This window comes from Somniosus microcephalus, unplaced genomic scaffold (genome assembly GCF_052327205.1).
Source record: "Somniosus microcephalus isolate GS21.2 unplaced genomic scaffold, FLI_Smic_1.0 scaffold39, whole genome shotgun sequence".
NCBI classification, from domain to species: domain Eukaryota; kingdom Metazoa; phylum Chordata; class Chondrichthyes; order Squaliformes; family Somniosidae; genus Somniosus; species Somniosus microcephalus.
The window spans coordinates 307,667-319,261 of record NW_028225226.1 but is presented as its reverse complement, the minus strand read 5'-3'; the positions used below and the strand labels follow the sequence as shown (position 1 = coordinate 319,261).

The 11,595-nt window shown below is 44.0% G+C and overlaps 1 non-coding gene across 1 annotated transcript; it reads right to left on the bottom strand.

Moving 5' to 3' along the window:
• Positions 1-7,676: 7,676 nt before the first annotated feature.
• On the bottom strand, positions 7,677-7,748 carry trnaq-uug (transfer RNA glutamine (anticodon UUG)). Its single transcript has one exon. It is a non-coding gene; the product is annotated as a tRNA-Gln (tRNA).
• Between the last annotated feature and the right edge of the window lie 3,847 nt (positions 7,749-11,595).

Sequence of the window (11,595 nt, the reverse complement as noted above, 5' to 3'; positions counted from 1 at the left end):
GCACCAGTCGCTGAAGGTAAGCATGCAGGTGCAGCAGGTGGTTAAGATGGCAAATGGTATGTTGGCCTTCATAGCGAGAGAATTTGAGTACAGGAGCAAGGATGTCTTGCTGTAGTTGTTCAGGGCCTTGGTGAGACCACACCTTGAGTATTCTGTGCCGTTTTGGTCGCCTGATCTGAGGAAGGATGTTCTTGCCATGTAGAGAATGCAGCGAAGTTTCACCAGACTGATACCTGGGATGGCAGGAATGACGTATGAGGAGAGATTGGATCGATTAGGCATACATTTGCTGGTGTTTAGAAGAATGGGAGGGGATCTCATTGAAACTTATAAAATTCTAACAGGACTAGACAGACTAGATGCAGGTAGGATGTTCCTGATGGCGGGGGAGTCCAGAACCAGGGGTCACAGTCTAAGGATAAGGATTAAGCCATTTAGGACTGAGCTGAGGAGGAATTTCTTCACCCAGAGAACGTTGAACGTGTGGAATTCTCTGCCACACAGGGAAGTTGAGGCCAATTCATTAAGTATATTCAAGAAGGAGTTGGATATATTTCTTCAGGCTAAAGGGATCAAGTGATATGGGGATAAAGCAGGGACAGGGTACTGAATTTGGATGATCAGCCATGATCTCATTAAATGGCGGAGCAGGATCGAGAGGCCGAATGGCCTACACCTGCTCCTATCTTCTATGTATCTATGTTCAACATGGAGGAGTACTGATTCATCAGCTGAGGGAGAGCAGTATGTGGTAATCAGCTGGAGGTTTCCTTGACCATGCTAGACCCCTCCTGATTTTGAACACATCTATCAAATCTCATCGCTATCTTCTCTACTCTGAGAACAACGAAAACGTCTCAATCTATACACCTAACTGAAGTCCCTCATCCCCTGAAACAAGCTTGTAAATCTTTTCTTCCTTCACATTCTTCCTGAAATGTTGTGCCCAGAATCCTCCAGCTGAGGCCTAACCAATGATATATAAAGGCTCAGTATTACTTCCTTGATTTTGTACTCTATGCCTCTATTAATAAAGCCAAGGATCCCGTGTGCTTTTTAACAGCCTTCTTAACTTGTCCCGCCACATTCAGAGATAGATATTTACACCCCCAGGTCTCTCTGTTCCTGCACCCGATTTAAAATTTTATCATTTAGTTTATATTGCCTCAGTTCAATCATCCCACCAAAATGGATCACTTCACACATCTGCTATGTCTCTGCCCATTTCATTATTTACGACAGTTCTGAGTTTCCTGTCATCTGCAGACTTTGATATTTTGCCCAGTATACCCAAGTCCAGGTAATTAATGTATATGAGAAAGAGCATTGGTCCTAATACCGAGCCCTGGGGAACAGCGCTGTATATTTCCCTCCAGTCTGAAAAATAACCGTTCACCACTATTTACAACTGATACACGTGCACAGCATCGTACTCATTCTATAAACACCCATTTTATATATAAACACCACACACATATACATAACAACAACTTGCATTTATGTAGCACCTTTAAAGTAGTAAAACGTCCAAAGGCGCTTCACAGGAGCGATTATCAGACAGAATTGTACACCGAGCCACATAAGGAGATATTAGCACAGGTGACCAAAAGCTTGGTCAAAGTGGTAGATTTTAAGGAGCGTCTTAAAGGAGGAAAGAGAGGCGGAGATGTTTAGGGAGGGAATTCCAGAGCTTAGGGCCTCGGCTCACACACACAGTTTGTATTTTTACACGGCCTTGTTTGCAGTTATGAATATTGCTTCCAGCCGAAAGTTTAATTGTTTTTCAGAAGCTGCTCGACCAGTTGTGTATTTGGAGCAGTTTCCCAGTTTATTTCCCTTTGATGTGATGATTGTGGGGGCTCGGTGTGTGTAATTGGATTTGCTGCAGTCAGCCATCAGCAGGTGGTGAAAGCGGGCGTGAGACGGTGAGTGACAGGTGAGCGCTGCTTCTGATGCTGTCTGACACCCGGGGGACTCGAGTGGGCGGGGATTTTAAAGCCCGTTCATTACTCCAAGGCAGGAGAAATGAAACAGTGTTTGATGAACGTAACATCGCTGGTTACAGTGTGGAGCTCGGGGCGCAACGGTACCGTGTCTGACTCCAGATTAGAAGGCTGCGTGTTCAAATCACGTCGAGGTCATCGTTTTTTTGGATAATCCCGTAATTAATATTTTCTTTGCTGTTTCACGATAACCAGACCCTTGCTCTAAAGTCTGTCTCACTGTTTCCCCAGTGTCAGGGAGTGAAGCGCCTGATGCCCTCATGTATTTAATTTTACTATTCACAAATACAGTTATTCGTTCAAAGTCAACCTGCAGGTGGCCACACATAGAATAAACAGAGCCAGAGAGACAGACAGAATCGGGAAACACCGGGAAATCGGCAAGAGATATTGACAAGCAGATGTTTCCGAGACCAGAACCTGTCATCATTGATGAAGAACTGGATCCGGTCCCAAAAACTATCAGCACAGAGCTGGATATACTGGGTTTTTTAAGATTGCTGATATTGCCAGCCCACCCGTCCTCTCTTGGCACTTGGTTCTTCCCATAGCCCTGAATAAAGAAGGTAATGACCTGGGGAGTGGATTACCTGAAGAAACTGAAGATGAGAACTCTACTTCTCAGATTGCTGGAAAGATGCCATAGTTTTGTGTCTAAAAGCGCTTTGCGATCAGAACATTGCCTGAAGCCCTGTGGTTAATGAAAGGGCTTTTGATGCTTGATTTTCTTACACACCTTGGAATTCAGGAGAACCTGGTTCATGGTTTGCAGGACAAGTTAAACCCCTGGAGCGGAGGCACCTGGCTGCAAGCAGCGACAAAAATGTTCAAAGTGATCAGACCCGGCGAGCTCAGTTGCCAGAGTGTGAGACTCTTAATTTCAATGTTCGTTAGTTCGAACCCCACGTTGGGCGAAAGCATTTTGATAAACTTTATGTTGCTTTCACGGTAAAGCATCATTAATTAACCAATAATCTTCTTTTGCACAATGAAAGAAATGCTAACAGTGGTAGAGTCGATAGTTCAATAATTTGTACCGTTGCCCATATCTCATTATACACACTGAACTTTAGGAGTCTGGTTTAAAAATGGTCACTGCTGATGACACCAGGAATCTGGGGAGCTTTGGTCAAATTTAACAGGACCGGTTATTTCTACCGTGCACAGAAAATAGAATCAGTAGTGAACATAAAATCCCATTGTGCTGAATTTCAGATTCAACGCAATCAGCTGAGAAATAAAGTGAAATTAATTTACAGTGAAAAGATTTGGAAGTAAGTGTTACTCGTATTTCTGCCTTTAATTCAAGTTTGTGGCTTCTGACTCCCTTTCGCGTCTCTGACTAAGAAAGGAGGGGCTTGACGTTGACCAGACTGCACGGGCCCTGATATATGTGAGCTCATCCTTTATATTGAGTTGTTTCCCACTTTTGTTTATTGGTGTCAGCTTTAACTCAGCGGTTACTTCGCTACTACTTGTTTAAATTTAAGTACTGCCTTACCGCGGGCGCTGCCTAGCGTTTGTATTGTCAGTTTCAATCCCCTTTTACATCGAAACACATTGTAACCGTGATTTTAATTTAGCAGTGTGAAATTTTTCTAGGACAACTTTAAACGATTCATAACCGATTCCTTTCAACACTTTGACCCGGGTTCGATTCCCGGTTAGGGAATTAATTTTGATATCACCGTTTTTAATTAATTAATGCGAAGTAATTTTATTAAATTAATAACATGCATCTAATGTGATAAAATAAGAATTGATTTAATAACCATTATTGAACCAATAACTTCCTTTTGCAGAATGAAATACATTAAAATATGCTTACTGAGGGACAGTCGAAATACAGTGAATTATTTTGCTCTTGCATGTGCTGAACTTTTAACCCATATCTCATTTTACACATCGTATTTTAGGAGAATGCTTTCAAATGTTCATTGCTTGTGAGAGCAGGGATCTGGGGCAACTTCTGTTAAATTAAACAGGACCGGCTATTTCACAGAAAAAAAAATTCTCTGCCAATGTTTTCAGATCATAGACTGACCGATCTTTCTTAGTGGATGACTTGACATTTGCCCACATTGACCTCCATTAATCACATTTCAGGGGAGATTTAAGAGAGTTGTTCAAAATTATGGGGGAAACAGTTTCCACTGGCATGAGTGTCAGCAGGGCTATGGGGGAAGAGCAGCGGAGTGGGACTATTTGGATAGCTCTTTCAAAGGTACAACATCAATTGTTCATTTTAATCTGCGACTGAGAGATTTTTGTTAACCAAAGGTATTTAGGGATAATTCAAGTCAGTGAGACCCTTCATAATTGTTTCAATCATCTTTAATCAACCCACAACATTGTGTTGCTCACTGCAGGAATTAATAACAAGTTTACTGGGTGACAGGCAAACTGCGATAACTTATTATAGAATCATAGAATCAGACAGCACAGAAGGAGGCCATTCGGCCCATAGTGCCTGTGCCTCTTTGAAAGAGCAATCCAATTATTCCCACTGCCCTGCTCTTTTCCCAAAGCCCTGCAAGTGTTTCTTTTTCAATTTTCTTCCCCTTTGAAAGTTAATATTGAATCTGCTTCCACCACGATGTCAGGCAGAAAAATATTGACGTTAATATTATCCGAGGCCCATTTCACACAGTAATTTCCATGCTTTGCATGTCATGAATTTGTTCTCTTCTCATTTTACACACTTTATTTTAGCAGTTTGCTCTGCAAACCATGAACCAGGTTCTCCTGAATTCCAAGGTGTGTAAGGAAATCTAGCTCACCTGTCAGTCACTGTCTCTGGCCCGCTTTCACCACCTGCTGCCGGCTGACTGCAGCAAATCCAGTTACACACACCGAGCCCCCACAATCATCACATCACAGGGAAATAAACTGGGAAACTGCTCAAAATACACAACTGGTCGAGCAGCTTCTGAACAACAACTAAACTTGCGGCGTATGGACAATATTCAGAACTGTGAACCAGGCCGTGTAAAAATAAAAACAGTGTCATAGAATCATAGATTCAACATTAACTTTCAAATGGGAAATGTAGTTGAAAAAGAAACACTTGCAGGGCTATGGGGAAAGAGAAGGGCAGTGGGACTCATTGAATAGTTCTTTCAAAGAGCCGGTACAGGCACGATGGGGCTTAATGGGTTCCTTCTGTGCTGCCTGATTCTACAAAAATGTTACTAAAGTTTGACTCTCACCTGGAAAACATGTTAGCATTCCCTTCAGTATGCAACAACAAGCAGTGGGTCGATTAAGAGAATTATTAAGTGTCTAACAGACTTGAATTATTTTATTAAACAGTTTTGTAAGAACCAATGGGTCGCGGCGATGAGAGCGCCGAATCCTAACCACTAGATCACCAGGGAACACTTGTACAAACTGCAATATCTCGCAGATCCTTGCTCGCTTACTACCAGCAGATCAAAACCGTATTTTAGTTTTGGTCACCTTACCTGTTGAAGGATATACTTGCCTTAGATGGGGTGTGAGAAGGTTCAGCAGGCTGATTCCTGCAATGAGAGGGCTGTCCTATGAGGAGCGATTGAGTAGATTGGGCCTATACTCTCTCGAGTTGAGAAGAACGAGAGGTGATCTCATTGAATCATACAATCATACAGCTACTTATGCAACTGCCTTTTGAAAACCACGATTGAATCTGCCTCCAGCACCCTTTCAGGCAGTGCATTCCGGATCCTACGATCGATAATCATAAACCAAGTCTGACAGTGGCACAGTAATTAGTGAGGATAGGCGCAGAAAATTGCAAAGGGACATTGATTGAGTGGGAAAACTGGAGGCATCTGATTCAGAAGATTCGGGGGCGACCTGAAAATTCGAGAGTTTAATGATTTTGAAAGGAACATTTTTGACTTGTGCAGTTTCGGTTAGAGAAATGTTAGTGAAAGGAAATTATTCCAGAATCTGGAATTCAGCATTTCACCTTCTCGCTGAACAGTTCTTTCTGGATGGTTAGCTAAGCAGAGGTTTCCGTAGTGTAGCGGTTTATCATGTTCACCTCACAGGCGAAAAGTCTCCGGCTCGATCCTGGGGGGAAACATTATGTTCTAGAATTGGTGCGTGGTTCAAACTGAAAATAAACCTTTCCTATTTCAATTTAATAAAAATGAACAATGGAAGAAATCATATTGTAATTATAAAGGAATAAAATAAAATATTTCATAGAGGCTGTACATTATCTGATCCTGGACTATTCTTCACAGACTCAAACTCAGCACAGATACCGACAGTGTCCCTCCCTCACTCCCGTTTCCTGCCCTGATGGTGCAGAAAGCCCCTCTCAAAGCTGCACAATCGACCGGTTTCAGTGGATCCGCGGGACAACTTTAAAGGATCCTGCAGCGTCGCCTCAGCTAATAACCATTGATCGTCACCATATTTCAGACACCGCATCAACCCCGTCCATTTCAGTCGAAGTCGTCTTAATTTCCACCAAGTAACCTCCCTAGCACTGAAAATTAACTTTTATAAGTGTGGAAACTCATTCCTTCAGATATAAATTGTTGTTGAAGATTTTTGATATTATAAAAATGTTTTTACTTTTGTCTCTTTCTTTTCTCCCTCTTAATCCAACATTTATTTTCCTCTCTTTATTTCTCTTTCTGTGCCTGATTGGACATTGAATTCCCTATTCTAATTGACTCTTCCTGGTTCAGATTCTGCGCTGCTCATTAACGATTCTTCAATCAATTAATTATGGGGTATGGCGGCATAGTGATTATGTTACTCGACCTGTAATCCAGAGGAAAAGTGGAATGGTGGGGAGAAAATTGTCCAGTGCTTGCTGGTGGAGAGGTTTGTCTTGAGGGGGCAGCGATGAATCGCCATTGCAGTGCTGGTCCCGCCACAAACTGTTTCTCAGCCGCAGACTTCATGATGATCTGGAGACCTGAGCTCACAATCCCACCACGGCAGATCGTGGAAGGATTAAAATCGGGGATGTGTAAGAGCCCAGAATTGGAGGAGTGCAGAGATCACAGAGGGTGTAGGGCTGGAGAAGGTTACAGAGATAGAGAGGGGCGAGTCCATGGAGGGATTTCAAAACAAGGAAGAGAATTTGAAAATTGAGTTGTAGCCTGGTTGGGAGCCAATGTAGGTGAGTGAGAGCCGGGGTGATGGGTAAACGGGACCTGGTGCGAGTTAGGATACGGGCAGCAGAGGATTGGATGAGCTGAAGTCTATGGAGGGAGGATGATGGGAGGCCTTCCAGGTGTACATTAGAATCGTCAGGTCTGGAGGTGACAAAGGCAAGGATGAGGGTTTCAGCAGCAGATCAGCGGCGGAGTCGGGCGACGTTACAGAGGTGGAAGTAGACCGTCTTAGGCGGAAGCTCAGCTCAGTATCAAATGCGGCACCAAGGTTGCAAGCTGTCTGGTTCAGTCTCAGTGGCCAGGGATTGGGATGAAGTCGGTGGCTCGGGAACGGAGTTTGTGTCGGGGACCAGCACTGCAATGGCGATACATCACTGCCCTCTCAAGGCTACTTGCAAACCTCGCCCAGCAGCAATATTGGAAGAACTGGACAATTTTAACTCCACCATTCCATTCCGGCCTTTTCTCATCCAAACCTTCAGCTTCGACATTTTCCCGCTGCTGAGCAGCCAATCACAATTACTTTTACAACAGCTGGGCATAAGAGGGAATCAGGTTCCACCGAGATTTGAACTCGTATTGCTGGATTCAAAGTCCAGAGTGCTCACCATTACACCATGGAACCCTTACACACTATTCCGAGCCTAATTCGCTTTTTTCCAACTCACCTGCCATTCACAGCTGCTGAGTATTTTCAGCAAATTCTGTTTTTATTTCAAACTTCCAGCATCCGCAGCATTTTGTCTTGTGTTAGAAAAGAAAACGGAACCCTGGGCTTTACAGACAGAGGCATAGAGGGCAAAAGGAAGGAAGTTATACCAAACCTTTGGAGTATTGTGTGTAATTCGGGCACTGCGCTTTAGGACGGATGCGGGAGTTCAGTTCCGTGGAGTACTAGAGAAGAAGAGGCTGTTCTCCTCAGAGCAGAGAAGATAAGGGCAGATTTTCTCGAAGTGTTCAATATCATGAAGAGTTTTAATAAAGTAAACAAGGAGAACATTTTCCGGCGGCAGAAGTGTTGCTAACCAGAAAACACATATTAAAGTGATTGGATAAAGTATCAGTAATAAGGTTCTCTAGGGCTTTTGTTGGCCGATTTACTGGTAAACCTGGGAATTGAGGGGAATCTGGTTCATGGTTTGTAACACAAGCAGTGCGCGGGGTCAGACCGGCCCGGCTAGCTCAGTCGGTAGAGCCTGAGACTCTTAATCTCAGGGGCGGTTTGTGTTTCAAATTATTGGGCTGGCTTCACCGGCGATCCCCAGCTCTAAATCCCCCGGCACCTCTCGGTCAATGACTCTTTCAAAAAATGTGATTCAACAACATTATCAGGAAATCTGAAGTGTTTATAAACACCGGAAGTGGACACACCAGGGAGGAGCTCACAGTCTTGGACACACAGTGAAATACACTGAAGTGTTTATAAAAAGTTACAGAACACAACACGTGTGTAAAATTCCCCGTTTTTTTCTCGGCCCTGATGGGTTGTGAAGGGAGAGACAGGCCGAAGTCCCACTGAGCCGCACTGACCCCGAGCCAAGGTGAAATTAAAATCAGTTCAATCTTTAGCAGCGGGCGGCTGGAGAGAGACAAGATTCCGGAGCTCGGAATCGCCTTTAAAATGAGCCCAAAAATTTAAAACGCAAACTCCCCAAGGTGGTGATGAAGTATCCTACACTCCACCGACTGGGCTAGCCGGACTGGTCTGTCGCAAGGACCCTGCCTGTGCTCCAGTTTCCTTACAATTCCCCGGTATATCTATAAATCCACCAGCAAAAGCCCCAGGGAACCTTATTACTGATTCATTGTCCAATTACTTGAATAGAAAGCGAGCGGAGGAGAAGGATTGAGAGCCTTCAGTGTGGGACAGAAGTGATGTTGTTTGACGGAGAAGCGACACAATCTCAATCAGTGCAGAGAGAGGTGAGTCAGCGGGTCACCTTCTCCCTTAACACATCCTTCTGACTCGCGGCTGACAAACTGAGCAGAGGTTTCGGGACTGCAGCAATTATCACGCTCGCCTTACACACGAAATGCCCTCGGTTCTGCTCCAGGGCGGGATGAATGATTTTGGAACTTGCTCCAGTTGAACCTCCAGGGGCGAGTTTCTTCCCCTGTGTAAAAGCGGCGACAATTGTCGGTTCCTCTTAAACTGAACAACGGCTGCAGCAGATTCCCAGTGTGACAAACACTGAACATTTTTAACCAACTGCTGTTGAAAATTCTTCACAAGCAAAAGACAAAACACTTATGAAAGTTTTGCCTGTCACTCGGTGACCATGTTTGGATTTCCTTCAGTCTGAAACAGAAAGTTGATTCTTCAATTAGAACAATTGTCCATCTTTTTACAGAGTTTAATGAGTTTTGTGAAAATCAAATAGTAACGTGTATTAATACAAAAGTTAATCCCGGACCTGCATTTGCAGATCGCAGTTCTCTTCTGTGATGTTCTTGCTGCAACTAATTACGGCAGAGATTCCCGTAGTGTAGTGGTTATCACGTTTTGAAAACCTTCCCCATTAAAATTGAATTAATATAAGAAAATGGAAGAAATTATGTGCTGACATTTCAATAAAGTTAAAAATCTCAACGAACCCGTATATTTTCTCTGCACAATTCTGCACAGACTGACACTCAGCACAGATACCGACAGTGTCCCTGCCTCACTCCCGTTTCCTGCCCTGAAGGCGCAGAAAGCCCCTCTCAAAGCTGCACATTCAACTGGTTTCAGTGGATCCGCGGGAAACCTTGAAAGGATCCTGCAGTGTCGCCTCGGATAATAACGATAGATCGTCACCATATTTCACCCACCGCAGCAACCACGTCCATTTCAGTATGAGCCCCCTTTTTAACTCTTTCGCGCCAGGCAAACTGTTTGTACAAAATGACACTTTTTAGATGAGAACACAAAAGACGTGCTCGTGAAAGCACGACACCAAGAGCGGGTAGGCATCCACTTGAAATCGATTTTCTCCTGTGTTTTTCTCTGGATGTTGTCTCTCTCGGTGCCGGGCGAACAATTCATTGATGCATTTGTCCTGAACTGAAGCCTTTTGCCCATCTCGCGGGGTCAGAGCCGCTCTGTCTGTCTCTTACCTGCTTGTGACCTTTACCGGGAACAGGCCGCCTGTTCAACGTTCATCAGAAAACCCAGAAAGACAAATAAACAGAAAGATGTGTCTCTCAGCCCCGGTGGCAAAGTTGCAATGAATGTTAATCCAAATAAATCCCCCGTGAGATTCTGTGTGCATCGGCTTCCTTATAAAGTTTGTATTTGAAATGTGCGGGAAATGCGTAAAATTATGAAAATATTCCCATGTCCCGTATGGGGATCGAGCCCACGACCTTGGCGTTATTAGCACACTTTCTCACCAACTGAGCTAACTCGGTCACAATTTACCCATTGGGCAGGCCCGAACCCAGGCTGGGAGATTGTCTTTCAGGCTCACACTGGGTGACCGAGTTACTGCACAAACATTGAACAGACCACATCGCATAGACATTGTTCCTATATACAACTGGGCAGAGTTTAAATCGAAAGTAACAGTAAAAGAGCTCTTTAATCTAACAAACCTCATTCTAAAAATTATTATCGCACCATCGCTGAACAGTTCCTCCCTCAGTCCCGGTATAAAAACAGTTGGGGGGACTCTGGCTGGATTCGAACCGGCAGCAATCGGTTGGAGCGGGATCCAGCGGGTCCGATACGGTTTTACTCCCATTCCTTTGGGAGACGCCTGCTCAGGAGTGGAAAACTTACTCTGATTCGCTCCTCTTAAAGTGAAGGAGGAAAATATAATTAAAACCTGCCGAAACCCGGGATCGAAACAGGGACCTTTAAAATGCTTTCCCAACTGAGCTATTTCGGCTTCACAGCAAATTAAATATTCTGTCACTCTTTCGGAGGATTTTCTAACCCCGGGAGGAATTGCCCCTCTCACTCATTCCTCACTTCGGTCAATGTGACCCGACCAGATCTAGGAGCTCAGGTTCTGTTAATGTAAAGCTGGGGTGTTGATAAAAATACAAAGCTGACACAGCACGGGGGACCTCACCATGTTGGACACAGCGTGAAATGCACTGAAATGTTCAAATAAAGTTACAGAGCACAACACATGTGTAAAATTCCCTGTTCTTTTCTCCACACTGATGGGTTGTGAAGGGAGAGACGGGCCGAAGTCTCACTGAGCCGCACTGATCACGAGACAAGGTGAAATTATGTCAAATTCAATCTTCAACAGCGACATGCTGGAGTGAGATCAGAGTCCTGAATCAAGGAGTAATGTTCGGATACTAATGTTGAATCTCATTGATATCAAACTCTCCTTGAATTCTCTGCTGGGGGATTCAGAGCTGGGGATCGCCTGTGAAATCAGCTGAAAACATTGAAATAACAACCTCAGTCCCTCCGACAATGAAGGTTACATTTCTTTAATTTGCACAAGTAAACAGAGTCTGGACAGTTGCTATCT